General features: G+C 34.6%; 1 long non-coding RNA gene across 1 annotated transcript in view; it reads right to left on the bottom strand.

Annotated features, from left to right (window-relative positions):
- LOC106003242 overlaps positions 1 to 23,603 on the bottom strand; it is a 67,411-nt gene that overhangs the window by 38,298 nt on the left and 5,510 nt on the right. The window contains exon 2 of the long non-coding RNA XR_001175989.1: positions 18,659 to 18,756. This is a non-coding gene — a long non-coding RNA (uncharacterized LOC106003242). The remainder of the gene's footprint in view (positions 1 to 18,658; positions 18,757 to 23,603) is intronic.

The following is a 23,603-nucleotide window of genomic DNA, read 5'->3' as shown; positions in this document are numbered from 1 at the left end:
CGTATTTTGTGCAAGTATAAAAAGCTCCAATCTTGAGGAAAGTCACTTTGTGACAATAGAGGTAAGGTCATCTCCTTGGCTTAGAGGAGAGCTGAGGGGTCTTTGAGGGTCATACACAGACATAAATAAGTAAAATATATGAATATGTATATAAATAACCACAGCGTGAATTTATTAATAAATTATAGGAAATTAGGCTAATGTCTTCAAAACGACCCTGTTGACATTTCTATTCTAAAAATAGGCATATCAACTTTCCTCATCTGACTTACAGAAAATGTCTAAAATCAGCCTCAAGCTAGGAGCACTTTTAGTGGCCATGATTTTCCTTAGACATATTGGTGTGCCTGCCTCCAGCCAGCTCAGAACATAAATACATTAGTTTCCATTTGAGAGGTGTTTTACTGGGGGTACCCACTGGCACTTCCTATGCATATGCATTGCTATACTATTTGAAGCTACAGAATCCCCAATCACAAAGAATTTACATCTTCTCCCTGATAAATTTTTTATTCATACTAAAATATTTAAGAATGGTAGTATGCTCATAATTCTTTCCTTTTTTATGTCATTCCATACAATAACATTCACTTGAACTTTATTTTTCTTCCTAACAGCAGTCTCAATGGTGATGTCACAAAGTACATATAGAGCTGCCATCATTTTTCCCCCTAATTATGTTACCATTCTTAGCACAAAATCTGCCTGGCTCTCCAGATTTTCCCATTTTAGTGATAACTGCTGTTATATGTCATGTCATCCCTTTTAAAGTTCTCCCTCAATAGTAAGTTAACACATGTGCTTTCTGGTAGTTTGTCTTTGTCTTCTGAGACATGTCTATGAGTTTGATATTTTAGGTCACCCATCTCAGCAAAATGTTCAGTGTTTAGAATACAGCTTTTCTGTAGTTATAAAAATGATCTCATTTGTCAACCTTCCAATTGACAGAATTGGTTCAGTGTTATGTGTTCATCCCTGAAATCTTGATTTATTTAATCTAATCTAATATATATATATAATATATATATATATAGGGGACAATCATACCTCAGACATAATCACATTTAGGAAAGAATGGCTAAGGCTAAGATAAATATGAAGATAATTAAAACACAATTTGTATTTGGTTATGAACACATCACAGTATATCTGTAAGTATGTACGCATGACTAACATACCTTAATTAAAACATTTTGTGCAGTTAACAAAATGCCAAGTTTAGAGTATTGATACATAAGATGATTCAACCACTCATAGAATGTTTGAATTACTATATTCTCTTGATAAATAGTATGTAGAGTTAGTACTGAATTTGGGTCCTAGGATTTTCACTTACCAAAATTATTTTTAGGAACAAACTTATGACATATTCTTAACAGTCTATAATACTTGATCTAAAAACTCTTTGAAGCTATTTGTGTCTTGAAATTGAGAATAATTGTGATTCTAATAAAAGAAATACACAACATATTCAGCGAGAAGCAGTGCTTCTCAAATAATTCTGTAGCTCACATATACATTTTAAAGATCAACAGACAGATGACTACAACAGTCAACCAGATTCTCCTCCTTCCAGCTAGCATCACAAAGCTAGATAGTGTGGGTGTATAAGGACAGACCAAATCTTTTTTAGCTAAAAAGTTAAAAGTTAAAGTTAAAAGATTTTTAACTTTAATTGTCCATTTCATGAGTAAAATTATTTTTCATTATGCCTCGCATTGTTTTATATGGATAAGTTGCACATAACTATTATGTTCATCAAAAAGCATACAAAATAGAAGACAAAATTATATAAAACAAAAATCTACCTATTTTGATTTTCTTAACTCTCCAAGAAATAATTTTGACTACTCTGATGCAATTCCCTTTGGAATCTGTGGGAAAACCATAGGCCACTACATATCCTCTGACCCATGACTCTCACACCACAAGAATGTTAGACCGACAGAATATGGAATGGTATTTTCCAAACTGTAGATTTCAGACCTTGATGAAGAAGGTCAAGGGATAGATTTTTAGGTGAAACTATGTAGAGGTTGATTTGATTATGCCTAGGTTTTCTCTCCATATAAATTCTCACTATGGAATGTTCTGTCTGTTTCTGCTCTCTAGGAACATGAATATAGCAGATATAGTTTTCATATCATTAGTTGTTATCAAGGCTGTATTTGATTCTGAGCTCAATCTATACTTCTCCCTTTTCTTCATCTCTGCTTCTCTCCCCTCTCCTCCTTTTTCTTTTGCTCTTCCTGCTCTCTATTTCTCTCTCTGTGTCTCCTTCGCACTCAATATTGTTGATGAAAACATGAACTTCATACTGTTGGTAGTGTTGAAAACGCTAATACAGAGAACAGGATGGTGTAATACTGCCTTTCCTCTATTCATGGCTGTGGACTTTCCAGAACTGAATATGACAGTGAAGGGTAAGCACATCATGGCCTTGGTTCTTGTAGAGATTCTTCACCATCAACCATCCTGTGCTTCTGGATTGTATACCTCCCTCTAGATTCTAATCCTTATTGGACTCTATGCTTTTCTTGCCCCTTATATTATACATTCTTATTTACTCAAATCATTTATTTTGTGTTCTCTGAAACTCAAAATCCAGTATCAACAGAGTCCTGGCTCTCAGGATTATAACACTGCTTTGCTGCTTCAATTGCATTGAGACCTGGAATTCAGAATGAAGGAAGTTTGCTCCTTTTCAGAGCATGTTGACTTTCCATTGGCTTTTTCTTTAACCTGGAAAGTTCCACTTCCTTCTAGCCCCTATGTCCTCATGGTTAAACCCTTACCTTCAATGACATTTTTTTTTCAGATTTCAGTATGCCCTTATTTATTTATATATATCAAATTCTTCTTCCTCCTTTATCTTCTAAAAATGTGTATCACACTAAGAAATATTTAAGAGTCTGATTAATCGCTATAGCTTATAAAGCAAAAAATACCTCATATCCTTTGTGTCAGCATTATGTTATATCTATTCTACATTCTATACAGTGATCTCTCTCGACCCTAAACCAGAGTTCTACATACTGCCTCTAAAACTCCACTTTCCTGTTCTTGGAATGTCTTTTCTCCAACTTTCTCCATGGCCAGCTGCAGTTCATTCAACATGTAATACTTAATACTGTCTTTAAAAAATGGTCTAATTTTGAGTCAGAAAGTAGATAAAGAGGGGAAAGGTTTGCTCCTTTTATAGCAAACCTCTTCAAAGAGCTGTAAGGGTTTCTTCAGTGCCAATGCCCTCAATAACTCAAGATCCACCTTCTAGGCCCACCTCGTACAGCCCCTACCATCTCCCCTCCTAAAGAACAAATTCCAACATATTCATTGAAACCATATCCACATCACATACTTTTGTTGTATATGAGCACATTTTAAAAGGTGGTAAATGAGCACATTAAAAAAAACAATTACATGTTTCTAATTTGTAGAGGGGAAGGGAAATAACAAAATGCTGAAAAAAGGACACAGGTTGACCCATCATAACAAGGTGATGCACAAGACACTATGTTGAAAACCAACTTTACAACTTTGCAGGGGAGGAGTTGGGGAGGTGGAGATGGAAGGGATGGTAGGGGAGAAACAAAGGAAGGGGTAACAATGCTCAACAGGAAATGTACTCATTACTTTCTCATATACCCATAATGCGTCTGTACAGTAGCTCTACAATGAAAATATATATTAATGGGAAGGTGGGGAGGGAAGGGATGGTAGGGGAAAAACAAAGGAGGAATTAACAATAATTGATACGAAATGTACTCATTACCTTACTGTAACCCCTCTGAACAGTATTTTTAAAATAAAAATATATATGGGAAATATATATTAAAAACAATTACAATAAATGAAAAAATGTGGATATCAGTTGATTATTGAAATAATCTAACTACATGGATATTATAATTCCCAAGAATGTAAGACTCAATGAGATTAATGTTAGCCTCAATGTCACATACCTGGTGCATTGTACAGCTCCTATTTAAATTCATATCACTAAGAGTTCTCTCACTGTGTGAACCTTCATTTGATTTCTGAGAAGTGAATGTGGTATAGAAATCTCTATGTATGCCAGGAAAGAAGATACCTCTGAGCTTTTCTGATCAAGGTTAGTTCTCTGCAACTTGAGCCACAGATCTACTTCTGGCTTTTTGGTGATTAATTGGACATAAGAGTATCACAGACTTTCCTGCCTGGATTGGCTTTAAACAAACATCATCAGATCTCAGCCAGACTTCACCTGGCCTTCTTAATCAGTGTAAACAGAACAATGTCTCATCTAACCACTTATCTATGAGTAAATATATTCCTGAAGAGTATACAATAATTCCCATAAGGCTAATGTTCCATTCTCCCTCATTTTATTTGAAATGTTTTGCCTTTATTTCTTTTTTTTTCTTGGTAAGTTATATTCTTCTGAAAAATCCAGGTGCTAGAGGGAGACAAGGATCTATGTAGACCCTATTGATTGCCTACAATAATAATAGTGTCTAGATTTCTGGTTCCAGTAATGTCTGTGCAGAGGTAACTGCTCTTATTTGTCCATATTTCTTGGATGTGTTGTCCTCACCAAGCCCTTTCCTGCCTATAGATTTACTTACAATAGGGTTTTGTGGCTCTCTTGAGTCTCTAGGAGCTAGTGCTTATGGTGAAAAAGAGCACCAGAAGGGAAAAACACAAATCTAAGAATCACCTCTTAAAAAAATTCCTAATAGTGTAGACATACTGGAATCTCTGTGAATGCAGTTTATCTCAGGGAGTGGGGGGAAACAGTCTATTCACAAAGCAGATCAATTCAAGCCATGAATGCAACCAAGATCTACTTCTCAGATAGTTTATATGAAATATAGTTCTTTTTACTCTCTTATGACTCACTTTTCAGACAGTCTGTGCATGCACTTATCAGGGCTCCCTCTCAAAATCTACTAATAGAAATATCAACATTTAAATGTGGTATTAGCTTTCATACAGTGTCTACCATCCCACTGTTTTTCTTGTGTTTGGTTTTTATTTATTTGCAATACAGGGGATTAACTCAAAACCCTCTGTTCCTATTTGCTGCCACTCTCCCATGATGCCATCTTCCTCCTCTATCCAAGTTTTCTCTCTGTTTTAAGACATTTTCTTCATTTTTTATATGAGACTTAAAATATGTGAAACTAATGCAGAGAGGCTAATTCTAACCATGTACTTTATATGAAGATCATCTTATTAGCACATAATGCCTGTTTAATAGAATAACAATAATTGGCTTTAGGTATTATTAAAGAAACATCCTTCTAACTAGACAAATATGTTAGCATTCTACCTGACAAGCATGGCTATTAATAGTGGAAGTTTTGTTAGCTTTCTGAGTATTTCTTCAACTGTAGGCAGTCAAAAAATCTTATACTTTCTTACTTTATTCATATCTCTAGGGACTAGGCTTATTCTAGTATTTAATTTTACATGTTATTCTTTTTTTAGATAGTATTGTTTCTTTTTTAATGTGAAAAATGTTATTCTTTCTTCTATAAATCATGCCTCAAATTTGTGTGATTTGGGTATCAGTTGAAAATTAGTTGTTCATATACCAACCAGATTTCCTCTTCTATTTCCATGAAAACGCAAAGATGTCTTTTACATATTTCAATGTGCTTTAGAAAATAATGAGCTTCAAAGTTCTGTATAAATGCCTTTGTTACTGTTTCTTCTATCATAGTCAGGATCACTCCCTACATCCTAAGATTCCACTTATATTTTATGAAGAAATAACAGGCTCTCTCTATGCATCAGCTCAGTATGCAATTTTAGATTTTTAGGTTCCTAAAATCCTTGCTTCTATTTTTCGAGTATTTTCTACTGCTTCTTTTAGAGCTTAACTTTCCTAGAGGCTTTAATTGGTCCATTTTTAATCCCTTTTGGCATCATGTAATTATTGGTATCTCTTGTAGGGAAAAAGCAACAGAGTCATGTTGTTAAATATAAAATATTTTACTGCATGATTTCTGTGAGTACTTCAAATTGACCTTTCTTGTGTTATATGCATGGAGTCAGTGCCACACAATACAGCTCATATTGTATTCTAATGTATTAAACAGATCTTCTCCACTGCTGCACAAAACAATGTCTAGCTTAACTTATATACCCCTAAAGTTCTTGTTATCTTTATTGCAATGACCTTGAAGCTATATTCACTTCTGGCCAATTAAGCTGTAAATCAGAATTTATCACTAATAGTGGAGCAATTATAGGTTGCAATGAAATTGCTCAGCAAAGAGAGATATCTGTATACATTTAGGTTTTGTTTATTTGCCAAAGAACAGACAAAATTAGAGCAATTGCAGCCCACTCTATTCTATTACTCACTTAGAAACAAAGTCTATCTGGAATATTAACACTTAATTCTCCTAAAAATATGTTTTATCCTACATTTTTATTGTGCTTTTAGTAAGGTTGATTCAAAGGTTAAAATTTATTAGGCATAAGATCCAAATGTTTAGGTATAATATTGAAGCATACTTAATCTTGCAAAACACGAAATTTTGCTAGCCAATGGTGTTTTAAATTGTTGCACCTTCATTAATTGTATTAACATTGCCAAAAGCAAAGGTTTGAATGGGTAATTGAATTTCCATTTGCAGGATGAAACAGGCAAGCTGTGGCGAATTGGTCATGAGATGTTCTCATTTACATTTGCTGTTTGTGAGAGTCTTAATCAGCATAGACATCAAAATGCTCACTTTCCACGATGAGGAAGGTCCAAAACCTAAGTGAGCACATACATATATATGTTAACTATCAAGCTTGGCTTTGTGAAGATACTATTATCTTATAGATGATGTGGAGAATAGTTGTGGATGTATTTAATCTTTGGCTTGTTCTAATTTGATGGATTATAATTGCATCTAGCTGGGCACTACTGGCTCATACCTGAGATTCTAACTACTCAGGAGGCTGAAATCTGAGAATACGCTTCAAAGCCAGCCCTGGCAGGAAAAGTCCATGTGACTCTTATCTCCAATTAACCACCAGAAAACCAGAAGAGGCACTGTGACTCAAGTTGTAGAGCACTTGCTTTGAGCTGAAGAGCTGAGGGACAGCACTCAAGCCCCAGGACCAACCAAGATAATAATAATAATAATAACCTGTATCTAGAATAAACAAACCTCAATTTAGAGTTAATGCTTTATCCAAGGAATATTCAACAAGTAAATATTTTAAAATTAGATATTTATAAGTTTCTGTTACTTAATGAAGATTTCATTCTATAAGTCAGGTATCATAGGACTATCAAATAACTTATTATGTAATACATGATTTCTTTTATTTATGGAGCTCAATGCTATAATAGTCTAGTAATATCTAGTCCTTTAGTTACAAAAATGTTTCCTACCTAACAAAATCATAGATTAAAAAACAGGATTTCCTTTAATAAATATTAAGGTATAATTGAGGTTATTTAATACTTCAATCTATTGCTTTCTGTTGTTCCGCTTTATATTAAATTAGGAGGCAAATCTCCTAGTACATTTTTTTACTTTAAAGTATATTATTTTTAAATAATGTATGCAAGAAAAATTTTAATTTTATATTTTTAGATTACACTTAAGTAAACTTTTTATAAGTAAACATTTTATATTTTTAGATTATGCTTAAGTAAACTGTCTCCACTTTATATGTCTAATCTTGACTATGAAATAGAAACTAATTTCATCATCTTAAAATGATAAAAAGTAGAATTTCCTAGGTATTCTGAGTTATATGGCAGTGAATCTCAAACATATTTAACTGGAAAGAATGCAATGAAAAATAAACCAGTATTTTGTAAATTCCCAAAGGGAGACTTTGAAAAGGCCTGGTCTAGAGTAATAGGGTTAGTGAAAAAGTTAGAAATGAATCTCGAAATTAGTTTCTACATGGAGCTTTAATGAAAAAGTCCCTGATATTTAGAAGTAAAGTGATTAAGGCAGATGTGTTCAAAATATTCATTATGCTAAATGTCATAAAGAAGGTTCAGCAAAAGTCCCAACAAACAGCGCAAAGAAGCGTTGTGTTTGGGTAGGAACCAGAGGAAAAAGTTGCTCTGAAATTAGAGGGTAACAATTGCTCTGGAAGTTTGACATTACCCTACAAACTACCAGAGTAATTAAGAATTGTGTTTGTAATTTGAAGGTTTGAAAAAGTTTCTTGTACATGAAATTTAAAACATTTAATTTAATTTGAATACTCAGAAATGACAATGACAGGTAAAAATATAAAGGTCATTTATATATAAACCAGAAGTGAGAGTCTGCAATGGCATGTTTTAGAGTTTTATCCAAGAAATAAAAATGTATTCAATTTCTAGCTACCTACAGAAATACAAATATTAAAACTTAAAAGAACTTAAAAAACCTTCAAATTATATTATTAATTGCTTTCATACATTGATTGAATCACTTAGACTTTATTAAGAAAATTTTATTTTTTAAAACTTGTATTAGAAGAAGAAGACCAAGCAAAGATAAAAAGGCATCTTCCCTCAAAAGTTTCAGAGCTTATGAAAAATAAATGGAGGTTTACTCATCCATTAGAAATGTTGATAGTGTACCATTTGTAAATAAATACAAAAACCTGAAAGAATATACCAAGTGAAGCAATGCATGTTTTTCTTTTTTTAATAAGTTTTTATTGTGAAAATACTGTACAGAGGGGTTACAGTTACATGAGCAAGGTGATGAGTACATTTCTTATCAAGCATTGTTGCCTCCTCGTTTTTTCCCCTACCATCACTTATCTCCTAACTCCACAACTACACTCCACCCTAACCCCTCCCCCCCCTGCATGTGAAAGTTAGATATAGATTATAAACTCATAAGTAAATATGTCAGGCAGTATGCAAGTGTATAGAAATGTTTTAACTGAAAATCAGGAGATTCAAGGGAGATCTCAAAAAGTGTACTTCCTTAGTAAAGCACAATTAAAGTTCAGCAAAATAAACCACCAAGAAACAGGTTGAAAAGGGTGAGGCCAAGAGGGAAGAAGTAGACAATGAAGAGAAGAGGGAGAAAATGCCCTCCAGAACCCAATGGATAGCCTACAAAATTAAGAAGAGTGTGGAAGAGTGGGTAAGAGAGATGGGTGAGAATGTTAAAAGGAGTCACATTTATCAAGATATCTTGTATATTGTATTTATAAACTGCTTTGTTGAATTGGCTCCTTCTTTACACAGCTACTTAATGATAATATTTTTTTTAAAAAGAAGAGAATAAGCATGCTAATAAATCTACTAGAAAATTAAAACAATGAGAAACTCAGGGGAATTATGGGAATGAGGAAAACATAGCCAATAAGTATGACACCAGAGGTACCAATCACAGATAATGCATGATCATGAGCCAGCCATGATTGATAAGAAATCTCCAGGAAGATTATTGATAGTCAACTTCACTGCTTGTGTCTCAGCCATTGTGTCCAGCTGTACATTTCCAACAGTGCTAGCCAAAATCACTCTGATAGCATTTCAATGGGCATGAGAATTTACATCTACTACATAGTATGCCTGCAGCCATCAGGGTGCTGCAATGACAAAAGCCCCCAAAGTTTTGATAATTTAACATAATATGGTTGGTTTTCTGCATGTACAAAGTCTGAAGCAATTCATATTGTCATTATATTAGTAGCTAAGCTTTCAGATACAAGGTAACTGCACAGACATGCCAACAGAGAAGTCTGGGAAACAATGGAAAGGAGACAGACTTAAAACGGGTTCATCTCACTAACATCCATGCACTTCAATCACAACTCTATCATGTAATTAATTGAATCTAGTTGCTAGACAGAAGGAGTAAGATAAATCATAGGCATTCTATGTGCCCAAGAATAAGAAATGTGTGATATGTTGCTACATCCTGTAATAGTTATAGTTCTAGTGGCAGAAAAATACATATATAACCTATGCATAAACAGACAAAATAAGAACTAATAAATCTAACATAATTGGACTCAGTCACAGGATTATTATACAAAAATACTTTAATTTGAATAATATTCTATTTAAACACTAATTTGTCTCTATATTTTTTCAGTTGGATTACAAAAAGCATATTAGTGAGGGAATGACACTGTTCATAAAGAAATTTGCTTTTTATCTGCCTTCTATATAACTGTAACCCCTCTGTACATCATCTTTACAATAAACATAAATTATAAAAATTAAAAATAAAATAAAGTATGTTTATTCATGCATTAGCCTATAAAATGTGTAATAATGCATGTTATTATAATGGTAAGCATTGTAATGCAGATTAAAACAAGATATTATTGCTATTCAACATAGAATATTTGCCAAATATACTCACATAAATTGTACATGATAGGCTGTCTTTTAAGACATTTGAAGTTGATATCTAGATCAGTTTTTTAATTAATTACCAGTATTTTCCACATATATCCAACATAAATCTGAAGTCCTTTAAGATACTGAGAATTATAAAAAAAAAAACTGAGAATGCACACAGTCAACTCTCAATAAATACTTGTTAAATGAGTGAACAGGGTCAGATGGTGAACAAGATTTCATGCAAGGCTGACGAATTTGGATTTAATCCCACAAAGACCACCCTAGAAAGTTTATGCACAGAGAAATACAATGATAAAAACAGTAATTTAAAAAGGTTACTATGTCATTGGATTTGAAAATAATGCAAAGGGGAAAGCTGCAGAGGAAAACTAATCAAGAAGCTATTGCAATGATTCAATATGTGAGTCTGAACTTGAATAGTGGCAGTTGAGAGAAAAAATAAGAAACAAATGCTGGAGATTTTAAATAAAAAATGGGCGAATTATTGAATGGCAAATTATTAACCACATAAGAAAAAGAAGAGAATAGCCAATATTTCATGCAAGGCATTGAATTTAAAAAGTCCTTTCTCCACCATTGGAGAAAGGAACACTAGAATGGAGTGACTGGGACCAGGGCATTTGCACATCTACCAAATGCAGCCACGTTAACACTTATAACAGTTTGCCTGCCTAGTAGATGTGCAAACAGATGTACACATATGGATCCTTTAGGTATAGATTTATTTTGTCATAAGGAACCTTTGTTTAAGAACTATTCACCAGTATTTGGGGACATTGGAAAAAATGTTTAATATCAATTTAGTTTTCAAGGCGCCAAAAGACTGAATGATACATAAAAAACAGCTTCTGTCAGGAAAATCATGACTATTTCCCACTTGTAAATAATAATTAAATTAGAGGAGAAATATTTTCAGATTATATGCTGTAAAATATGCCACATAGGTGTGGTCATAATTAAGCTCAGGCAAAACCATCATGTGAGCTATTTTTGGTCCTAAAAGTTAAGGTTGTCTGTGATTCCTTATTCTTATTTTATTTGAATGAAAAATACTTAATCAAGTATTTTCCAAATGAAATTCAGTTAAATGATTTTGTTTATCAAACTGTAGTTTTTAGGTAATTTCAATATACAATGTAGTTCATCAAAAAATATTTATCGCAGCTTTATTCCACTAAGTGAAACCTCTCTATACAGAGGGAAATTGAATATTTAAGCAATGTATGATGGTGTTATAAACTATGAAGATTTCCATGGGAGCTTTTTGGAAGTTTATTCTTCCTTTTTAATAGAATGTACAAAAACAGGGAAAATGGGGTGTAACAATAATTTCAAATATTTCTAGAACTCACTCTATCCCTGCACTGAGCCTGTTTTCCTGATATTTTGTGCAAAAACACTTTTATTTCAAGGGAAATTCAATGGAAATCCCTAATCAGCTGATGATTTACTGAATATCTAGCTTCTCAGCATTTTCTACATGTGGGAAATATCTACCAATAAAGGGGATGACTATGGACAAAACTATAAGTTCTTATGCTCTGTCTTCTGAGGATTAGAGACTGTCAAGGGATAAAAATAGCAACAATTTCATGAAAAAAATGTTGTATTAATGATCAGCCTGAACTCTAACTATGGAACTGGATCTAATTTTATTGTCACCATTTTACAATGGATGATAGAACTTCATTCTTTTACTTAGATGTTTCATCAAATTTAAATCATTTTAACATAGAATTTTCCTTTATGTAGCACCAAAGGGGGAAAATATGATTATGGTACTACTTGATGAAACATCTATCTCATTTTCGAAACATGAAAATGTAAGCACAGGCAAATGTGAATCTAACAAGATGTAATCAGAGGCTCTTCTTCCCCAAGGCAGATAGCAAATATACATAGACTAGAATAACTCTGGCCATACTCTAGTGACAACTGAGCAGCTACTGTATCTAGGCTACTCTAAACCAACACTAGACTTCTGTGGAAAAGTGGAATTTTTTATATCTCACACACACATATGCATGCTATTGTCCCTGTGAAGCAAAGCCAGAGTAACTGAGAGGAAGGCTTTGGATTCCCTCTGCTTTCTAGGGAAGGAAGCACAGGAGTGGACCATGTGACTAAAGACTCCAAAAGAAGAGTTGGAGCTGTGATTGGCTTGTCTGGAGGCTCCCTGGTGGATTTGTTGCTATCTCCACTGACTTAGAGAGTTGACAGAATGGTTGCCAAGTTTAGACACTGCTGTAAACAGGTATCATTGTAGATCTACCATTCTGTAGGCTAAGGACAGGGCCAGTGGAAAATCAGAAAAAAAATGTTGAGGGGTCCTAGGACCTTTGACCAGGCAACTTGCGAATATACTGCCTTGTCTAAAGCCCATATACAAAGACTGGGAACAATGGCTGTTTTTTCAATTACAAAGCACATAAAAATCAGGAAGGGTTAGGATGTACCTCACTAGTTCAACACTGAAGTAAGATATGCAAGACAAAGAAGACTTTTTTTCCAACAAACCTTTTACCTTGAAAAATACAGGGTCTAGTAATTATATATATATTTTTTAAATTGAACCCAAGGCTGGGAAGTTGGCTCAGTTGGTAGAGTGCTTGCCTCACATGTATGAGACCCTGTGTTCGATTCCTTGGCATCACATAAACAGAGAAAAGCCAGAAGTGATGCTGTGGCTCAAATGGTAGAGCGCTAGCCTTGAGCTGAAGAGCTGAGGGACAGCACCCACGCCCAGAGTTCAGCACCCACGACCGACAAAAACGAAATTGAACCAAGGGCAACATTAAGACAAGATTTTTTTTTCTGAATATTATCTACAGTGAATAATTATAACATAGATCCCAGGTTCTCTTCAATTTGCTTATGTCAGATTTATTGACAGTAAGGTTAGGAATATGATTTTTGAATATTTCCCAAGATTATTCTTATATGCATTAATATTTTTGAGAGTTGTTGCTGAAATTTAATTACTTTGGAAGTTCTTTGTGGGCGTTCTATCCATACATACAATCCAATGAAACTCATTGGGTCCATCTCTATTCCTAATCTCCCCTTTTCCTTTTTGAAAAACATTTTAGCAGTTTTTACTTCTTTGTTCATATAGACATATGAATTATTTCAACCATATTCACCCTTATTCACCCACTCTATCCCTGTCCCCCATACATGCTGATTTCCATCCCCCAACATAGTCTCTTTTTCTTTCCTGGTCTCTGACAATTTTCATTTGTCCTGAAAATATTTACATGCATTGTATTAGTTTCCTATAGCTGCTATAACAAATTGCCACAAACCTGATGGCTCAGAGTCATGCAAATTTATGCCCTTACAGTTCCAGAAATGTAAAAGCAGTTTCACTGGGACTGAAATTACAGTGTCAGAATTTATTTCTTGGCCTTTTCAGCTTCTAGATCTATAGCATTTGATTCATGTCTCTTTTTCTCCATCTTCAAAGTGCAGAAAGTAACATTTCAAATCTCTCTCTCTCTCTCTCTCTCTCTCTCTCTCTCTCTCTCTCCTCTCTCTCTCTCTCTCTCTCTCTCTCGGCTCAAGTTGGATCCTTACTGTAATGGGTCCTTTGCCATGATGGAATTCATCTCTGCCTCTCTTTTACAAGGACAAGTGTGGCTGTCTTTGGGGTGCCCATGTAATGCTCCAGGATTATTTCCCAGTTTCAGTATTGTTAATCACATTGGCAAAAAACTTTATTTGTTTAGTTTTGCTTTTTACTATATATAATGTAAGATTCACAGGATCCAAGAAGTGGGACTGGTTTTCTTTGGGTACCTTTAATCAGCATATTACAGATGTGTGTAGTTTCAAACAATATACTTTGCTTTAGTGGGGAGACTGATTTCTTCATTTTTTAAAACCAATTTTACTACAGAGAAAAAATAATATTTAGCATTGAGACCATTTCCTTTGTCCCAGGGCTTTTGAAGGTTTACTTTCCTAAGTCCTCGCTCATGAGGTTTTCTGAGAAAAGCAACAGATAATAAAGTGAATGCTTAGTGTCAGTACTTGTTAGGGTATAAATAATATTAGTGAGAAAAAACAGATAACTTATCTACTTTCCATTCACTTCTATTACTTACAGCAAACTATATTCAGACAAAATAGGTTGGAGTCTAGACTTGTTGGTAAAGTGACTGCTTGAAAAGCCCAAGGTCCTGAGTTCAAAAGCCAGAACTACAGGGGAAAAAATATTGTATTATACTATAGGCTTGGGTAGGACATTGTAGTACATGCCTAGCAAGTAGAAAGCCTTGAGTTCAAACCCAATGTTGTCAGAAACAAAAAAGAAAAAGATAGGAAAGAAGGAAGGAAGGGAGGAGAGAAGGAAGGAGGGAAAGAAGTCAGGCAGACAGGTAGCTAGGCAGGCATGCTAATTATCTACCAGTATTCTGATTGTATTTAACTTGGTATTTGGAAATCAAAGAATTATTTATATAACTCCTGAGTATATAGTTATTTGAAGAAGGCAATTAAATTTATTTGCTTTTTCTGATTCTAATAAACATAATGATGAAAACATTCCAGGACTTCTCTTCTATGAAACCTTGAAAGTCATTTCCCTCCTTTACAATATTGTCAATTTCCTTGTTTAATGAAATAAGCTGAGGGACAGCCACTTAGAGGACACAGCAAAAGGTGCCTAGAAAACTTTCTGTCATCTTTGGAAGTAATCATACTATTCAGAGAATAGTATGTTAGAGTCCCATTGTCAGCAAATGTCCAGTCCATTGTTTTTGCATTCCTGTCTATAGGGGGTGGCTGTTCCTCCATGAGCTCCCACTGAGCTATGAAGCAGCACAGCACTCTATCCCAGAGCTCAACTGTCTCTACTAACAGCAATTGCTTCTACAGTGTGGCTCCCTGATGGGTCTCCTTGTGTTTCATTTTTACTTTGTATGAAGTCTGCTGGAAATAGCTGTTTATGCTCTGTCTATTTTATGGTATCATGCTATCTCTCTGGTATATTAAGGGCTTAAAAGTCTTTAATTCAATGTTCTCTCCTTCAATTAGTAGCCTACCATTCTTGTGTCTAAATATTCTCCAATAGATAGTAAACTAAATAACTGATATTTTTCCTGTGTCAATTTCATTTGATGTCTGTCTTAGAATTTATTAGAAGGTATATATTATGAACAAGATAACATACTTAATAAAGTGTAATGTTTCTTCTGTGACCATATAAAATAGAAATAGTTCACAAATACACATTTAAAAATTGAGGGAGAATAAATGAATATGTTCAAAGTCAAAGGGAAACTGTGTCCAAACTAAATGAAGTAAAATGTAGGTAAAGCAGACTTTTAATAAACATGGAAAATAAGATGTCGGGATTTTTGCGGAGTTTGTAGAATTGGAATAACACTGATTTCACATGAAGATCTATAAGCTTAAAATTTATAGTGTTAGCATTATGTCTGACAAATAGCCGGTGTTTATAAAAATTAATCATATAATATTGCATCATATTATATAAATGTATTATATATATTTTATATGTACTATATATTGTATGCTATACTATGTATCAGATTAATGTGTTTCATTGCCTACTATAGTCATGTGTCATACTAATTTCAATTAATAAGTTACATGTTCTTTGAACCATATACTTCATAAGCATATAGAATCTATTTTAGGTGAAGAAAATAAAAATATTATTTTTTGAATGTTAAATACCATATATTCTATAATGATTAATTCTTCCTCTTAATGATTACTAGTTATGGCATCTTAAAGGATTGTGTCTTTTCTGGCCTCTCAGAAACATCAACTACTATTGCTCAGCATATTTTATTACAACCTCAATTTTCAGAAGCATCCACACATTAAAAAAAATGCTTTATATACAAGTTGCTCAGATACTGAAGCATTTTAAAATCTTGTGGAAATTTCCATGCATGAAAGAGTGCTATTGAAATACCAGTCGAGAAACAACCATTTGGTAAAGTAACTAATGCTTCCACTCTCCTCAAATGAATCTATGTAAATTTTGCAAGCAGTTACCTCCATTGTCTCAGTGATTCTCAATTTATACGCACAGTTTGGGATTTTTTAATTATACCCATCGATGATCTCCATCCTATTTCTGTCCACAAAAAAGCACAATAAGTGACTTCTATTGATTTTTGCTAAAGAATAAAATAGTGATCTAAAGAGGTTCTTGACAGCTAGCACAGCTTTAAAATAGGGGCCCTTTTATCATGTGTCTTATAAATTTTGTAATCTAGGGAGATAGAGACACTTTTTGTGTGTGTATAAAATCTAAGAGTTTGATATAGGGTTGCAAGGGTCATTACATTATTAAGGTTTTACAAAGAGCCCTGTAATCTATCCATTGCATTCAGTACATTTTTGTACCCATACCTAGATGTTATATTCTTACCACCAAAGTTTCCTAATCAATTAAAACCATCCAAAGGATATAATGTAATAAAAACACAGATGAGGGGCTGAGCATATGGCTCAGTGGTAGAGTGCTTGTCTTACATGCATAAAGCCCTAGGTTCAATTCCTCAGTAGCACATAAACAGAAAAGTTGTAAGGGGTGCTGTAGCTCAAGTAAGTACAATGCTAGCTTTGAGCAAAAGAAATTCAAGGACAGTGCCCTGGCCCTGAGTTCAAGCACCAGGACTGGCAAAAAAAAAAAAAAAAAACACAGATGAATTTCCAGTCCAGTATTCTTATCATTACACCCTAGTTTACAGATATGACATGATTTGTCTTAGAAAATATGATTAAAATCATGTCAAAAACTTAGTCAAGACATTGATCAAGATATATTGTATTCATACACTTTGTTAAAAGGCAACTCCTTTGTAGAAATAGTTAGATAATAATAAAAAGAAACAAAAGCCTGGGTAAAAGTACTCATATCCCTCTTTCCATTAATAGAACCTCAATAAATTGCAATGTCAATAAATGTATCAGAAGCAGCAAAGCAAGGGAGGGGGAGGAGAGTGCTTGTGTGTGTGTGTGTGTGTGTGTGTGTGTGTGTGCCAATTATGTGTCTAGAACTCAGGTCCTGAGCTCTGTCTCTGAGCTTTTTGCTGAAGATTAACACTCTATCATTTGAGCCAGTGCTCCACTTCCAGCTCTTTGGTGGTTAAGTATCTCATGGACTTTGGTACACAAGCTATCTTTGAACCTCAATCCTCAGATCTCAGCTAAATTTCAACCATGAATTAACTGGCACCCAGCTAAAGAACATTTTAAAATAGCTGTTTCACTCAGCTTGGATTTAGTGTCCTTACCTGCCATTGTCCGCTGTATGTCCTGAGAAAAATCAGTGTCTATCACTGCTCTGGGATTAAATTGGGAATGAGATAATCAGATATTAAAGCACTATCATGGCAATCACCAATTTACAACCTTTGAAAGATCCTACAGTAGAGAACAAATAGTGAGTTGCAGTTCTTACTCATGTGACATTAAATGTGAAAATGGTATTAACATCATTGTAAAAAATTAATATGCCCACACAGGTATTATTTATTCTAGTAAGCCTTATTTTCCATAGGACCTACCAGACACTTAAGAAAGTTTTATATCCCCTGTTATCACTGTACTTGATTTTGGTACTCTGCAACTTGTATATACATTTGTATAATTTGAGGAGGGGAAGGGGAAATAACAAAATGTTGAAACAAGCACACGGGATGACCCATTGCAACAATGATACCCACAGAAAGTATATTGGAAATTAACTTTACAACTTTGGGTAAGGGTGGGAGGGGAATGAGGGGTGTGGGGGAGGGAAGGGATAGTGGGAGAAAAACAAAGGAGGGGAAAACAATGCTCAACAAGAAATGTCCTCCTTGCCTTATTCATGTAACTGTAATCCCTCTGTACAGCATCCTTGCAATAAAATAAAATAAAAAATAAAATACAATGCATCAAATCCCAAAAAAGAAAGTTTTGTGAGTAGTGTGGTTATGTGTATATTACCATATTAGTCTGTTACCCTATGGCAATGAAAATTTTAAATTTTATTATGTTCTTTCCCTGAATTTGAGTTGATAAAGAGGTTATAAACAACCTTCAATTAAATCATATCCAACTGTTTCATATTCCCTTTCCTAAAGAAGAGATTTTCATTTATAAAGTAGAGATTTTTCATTTATAAAAACACAATCTGATTGTCCAACTATTTTAGGACACTCTTGACATGTGTCCATTTTAATACAGACTCAGTACTAATACCCTATCATACCCTAAATAATTATTTAGAAACAAGATAAGAGATACAAAGGTAAAAAAAATTCTTCATTTGTCATTTTCTTTGTCATAACTTAATATGTGACTCACCTACAGTAATTCCTCTTTTAAAAAGAATAGCATCTTCAAAATTGAGGGAAGAAACAAAGTTAACTTCTAAGGTTTCTGGAAATGACTGTTTTTACTTCCTAGGGGGAAAAAGTAAGGTTGACTTTAAAAACAGTTCTTTGAGGAAGAAAAATTCTGTCAGGCTTATTGTGCTTAGAATTTGGAACATAAGCTGCAATTTTATTAGAATATAATATATTTCCATTTTTCTCTTTTTAAAATTTTTATTGTGAAAATATCACACAGAGGGGTTACAATTACATGGGTAAGGTAACGAGTACATTTCCTATCAAGCATTGTTGCCTTCTCCTTTGTTTCCCCTAAGAATTAATTATTTAAAAAAATAATAAACAGGGGCTAGGAAGGTGGCTCAGTGGTAGAGCGCATGCCTTGCATGCCAGAGGCCCTGGGTTCGATTCCTCAGCACCACATAAGCAAAAAGAAAAAGCCGGAAGTGGCACTGTGGCTCAAGTGGTAGAGTGCTAGCCTTGAGTTGAAGAGCTGAGGGACAGCGCCCAGGCCCAGAGTTCAAGCCCCGCGACTGGACCCCCAAAAAACAAACAAACAGAAAATAATAAACAAATTTTGAATCTACTATGCTGAAATAATTTCCCATGAGATATACTCTAAGGACAATGTTCACTGCAAAAGAATCTCATATATACTATATTTGTTATTGATAATTTATTGATATTGCTGTTTTATATATATATTAAGAATGCCGTACAGAGGAGTTACAATTACATGGGCAAGATAACGACTATATTTCTTATCAAGCATTGTTGCCTCCTCTTTGGTTGCCCTTCCCATCCCTTCCCATACTCCCTCGACCTCCCCCCACCCTATCCTCACGTACCCACCAAAGGTGTAAAGTTCGTTTTTCGACATAAGGACTTGTACGTCTCATTGTTGTAATGGGTCCACGTGTATCCCTAGTTAAACGATTTGTTTTTGCCCTTCCCCTCCACAAATTATACAAACACAGTGAAAACAGGGGCTATACCATGGGGGAGGGACATACAGAGCAACATAGAAATCATCTGATAAATATGCTAGAAACAATTACATGAAAGAAAAAAAAACATTTGAATATTTTTCTTGGGGTTCATTATCCTAACATCAACTTATCAGACCTTTTCTGCTTGACTCAGACATATGCTAGTTATTGCAAATAAGGGAAACCATGGGACCTATGTTTCTTTGGGCCTGGCTTACTTCACTTCATATAATTTTTTTCCAAATCTTTCCATTTCCTAACAAATGGAGCAATGTCATTCTTTCTGATGGAGGCATAGAATTCCATTGTGTATATATACCACATTTTCTTGATCCATTCATCTACTGTGGGGCATCTGAGTTGGTTCCATATCTTAGCTAGGGTAAATAATGATGCAATAAACATAGTTATGCTGGTAGCTTTAGTATGGTCTTGTTTGTGATCATTTTGGTAAATGCCCAAAAGTGGGAATGCTGGATCATAGGGGAGCTCTATGTGGAGCCTTTTGAGGAATCTCCATACCCATGGATTGGGAGAAGGTCTTCACTAGCCATACAATGGACAAGGGTCTCATATCTAAAATATACCTGGAACTCAAAAAATTAAATCCCCCAACAACAAATCCTCAAAAAACAACTGCCCAATAAATAAGTGGACTAAAGACTTACAGAGAAACTTCTCTGAAGAGGAAAGAAGGATGGCCAATAGAAACATGAAGAAATGCTCAACCTCTCTAGCCATAAAAGAAATGCAAATCAAAACAACATTGAGATACCACCTCACCCCAGTTAGAATGGCTAGAATCAAGAACTCTAATAACAACAGATGCTGGAGGGGATGTGGACAGAAGGGAACCTTACTACATTGTTCGTGGGAGTGTAAACTTGTTCAACCACTTTGTATTTCCATTTTTCAATATTAGGTTAACATTATATCAAATACTAACTTTACCAATTCACGTTTGAATTCTACAGGCTGTGAACTGAAACTCCTTTGTATGTTTTAGGAATTCTAAATCTTTTCTATTTCCTCTAAAATTGTTTTCTAATCACTCTGCTTTTCCACTCAAGCAGACTATTTCTTTATATTGAGGTAATATTTTGGAATGTTCATTAGATAATGAACAGCTATCAGAATACTCAGCCCCTATGTTCGCTGTATTTTGTGCCTTTCAACTTTCATTTTCCTCAACGCAAACTCTTACCTATTTCTCCTTTCATCTTATTCTTTAAGGACTTGAAAGATGACAAAACCACTTTCAGAAAGAGCTGGGTCAGTAATATAAGACATTTCTGCATAAGATTCTCTCCCATGCATAACAGAGCAAAACAGGAAACAAGAAGAAGCAAACTAGAGTTGTGTGAAATTGCTCATTTATTCTTTGCAAATAGTTTTCAGTTTTTCATAAAACTGCTAAAAAATTCACAAATTGTATTCCAATGAGATATTTGTTTTCTAAGTTTTCATCAAAACTTTCCTCTTTTGGTACATGTTTTCTATGCATAAGACATCCTGTTCCCATGTGTAACTGCTACTGCCTGTTTGTTCACAGGCAGGGAAATGGAAGTCAGACATTAAATATGCACAAACTGCCTGACTGCATAAGGAAAAAAATGCAAATAGTGCTGTGTGTCAAGAATCTACACTAACTTATGGTTGAATGTGTTCTTTTCATTTGTTCTTTCCCAATTCCAAAATGAAAAAAAATATGTTTAAGTATTTCATAACTGGGAATTCTCATTTTGATTTATTTGTGTTCTGTCTTCCATCCTTAGTTAATTGATTCTGAGAAGCAAAGGTATATGACAGGGTTTCTTCATATTTTAAGTTTTTAATTTACAATTACATGGACAATACAGGTGGACCTGTTGCAACAATGAGAAGTACAAGTTGTCATGTCCAAAACAAGCTTTACAACATCGGTGGGGGGGGGGGAAGGATTGGGGTTGGGGGGCGGGGGGGAGGCTGGGAAGGGATGTGAAGGGTAAAGGCTGCAATGCTTGGTAAGAAATGTATACATTATCCTGCCCATGTAATTGTAACCCCTCTGTACAGTATGTTCACAAATAAAATTAAATTAAATTAAAAAATAATTACATGGACAAGGTAATGAGTACATTTCTTATCAAGCATTGTTGCCTCCTCCTTTGTTTCCCCTTCCCATCTTCATTTTTAATCACAATAAGGAAAAAAATACTAATGCAAACGACTGGATGTATTGGTTTTACCAAGAATTTTTTTTGTCCATGTATAAAATCTTCATTTGATTATAAGGTAATAATTCACTCTCAAATGGTAATTTTCTGAATTAACAACTTTAAATACCATAGTCCAATAATATATCAGCTGTATGACAGCAGGTTGGGGTATCTGCTAATTCTAAATTCCATGTAAAGGGTGCAATGAAATTGATTTTCCTCTATGTGCATTTATGTGATATTACAGCATCCTTTAATTTGGTCATAGTAAATTATTCCATCATCTACCTTTGACAGAGATTTTTTTTAACATAGTGCCTCACCATAAAATGCCCTTTGAGGCTCCTTAAAAGTGGCTGAAATAGAAAGCAAATTTTCCTTCCTTCCTACTTTCTTTCCTTTGGGGGAGGGGCAGTCGTGGGGCCTGAACTCTGGGCCTGAATGCTGTCCCTCAGCTCTTCAGCTCAAGGCTAGCGCGCTACCACTTGAGCCACAGTGCCACTTCTGGCTTTTTCTGCTTATGTGGTGCTAAATAAAAATCTAACCCAGGGGCTCATGCATGCAAGGCAAGCACTCTACCACTGAGCCACCTTCCCAGACCCCTTTCTTCCTTCCTTCCTTTCTTCCTTCCCTTCCTTCCTTCCTTCCTACCTTCCTTCCTTCCTTCCTTCTTTCTTTCTTTCCTTCCTTCCTTCCTTCCTTCCTATATTTTATTTTCTGAAGTCTCAGATTTCCATATGCCTGTTCTTAGAGACCACCCAACAAACACATTTGAAGATGAGAAGTAAGGCGGTAAGAAATTGCATGCCCTGGGGAAGCCTTAGGTTGCTACATCCATTTGTAGGCTTTCATTTCCAAAATACTTAACAATTTCATAGCAAGCTTCAGCCCTCATTCATCAGTTAATAGTACCGTGCCAAATCTTTGAAACTTCATCGAATTTCTTAATCTTGATTTTATACACATCCAGTCTACCAATGAATGCATTTGTATCTTTGTAACTCTCTCCCTAATTTTGCTTTTTGGTATAATCTGATAAGTGATTTACCCACAGACAACTGTATGTGACTACTTTCCTCCTACTAATTCCCTTTCTGATCATGGTTAAAGATATCATGCATTTTCTTTTTCATTGTTCATACATTTTTTGTTTCTTGAATTATATACATGTTCTTTTGTTTTGCTATTGATTTTAGAAATACTATCTGGTTGTGAAAGTAGTAGAATATTATTTTGTTGTATTTTAATAGCTTCTTCTTATAATACTGGTTTCCTATTTCTCTCTGTGTCTCTGTGTATTTCTCTTTCCCTCCCTTCCTTCCTCCTCTCCTCTCTCTTTGCTGTTGTTTCTGGGTCTTGAACTCTTTGCTGGAGTGATGTCCCTAACCTTTTGTGCTAAGGCTAGTGCTCTATGATCCATAACTCCACTTCTGCATTCTTTGCATCTGTGGTTAATTAAAGATAAGAGTTTCACAGACTTTTCTATCTATAACACACCAAAAATGGGATCTAAGACTAACTGTATCTAACAGCATAAGTAAAGACAACACAATTTCTTGTTTTATAGCCTAAATTGTTAAATTCTTTTAAATTCAAGGTCTACCCAGAACTATTATGAAAGGAATTAGCATGTCACAGTGAGTTACTTACATAATGAGCCATTGTCAGACTGAGGAAAAATAGGCTCAAATCACTGAAACTTAAAGATGGTTTGTATTGACATGTTATGCAT

This window comes from Dipodomys ordii, unplaced genomic scaffold, assembly GCF_000151885.1.
Source record: "Dipodomys ordii isolate 6190 unplaced genomic scaffold, Dord_2.0 Scaffold1, whole genome shotgun sequence".
Taxonomy (NCBI): domain Eukaryota; kingdom Metazoa; phylum Chordata; class Mammalia; order Rodentia; family Heteromyidae; genus Dipodomys; species Dipodomys ordii.
This window is presented reverse-complemented; position numbering and strand designations above follow the sequence as displayed.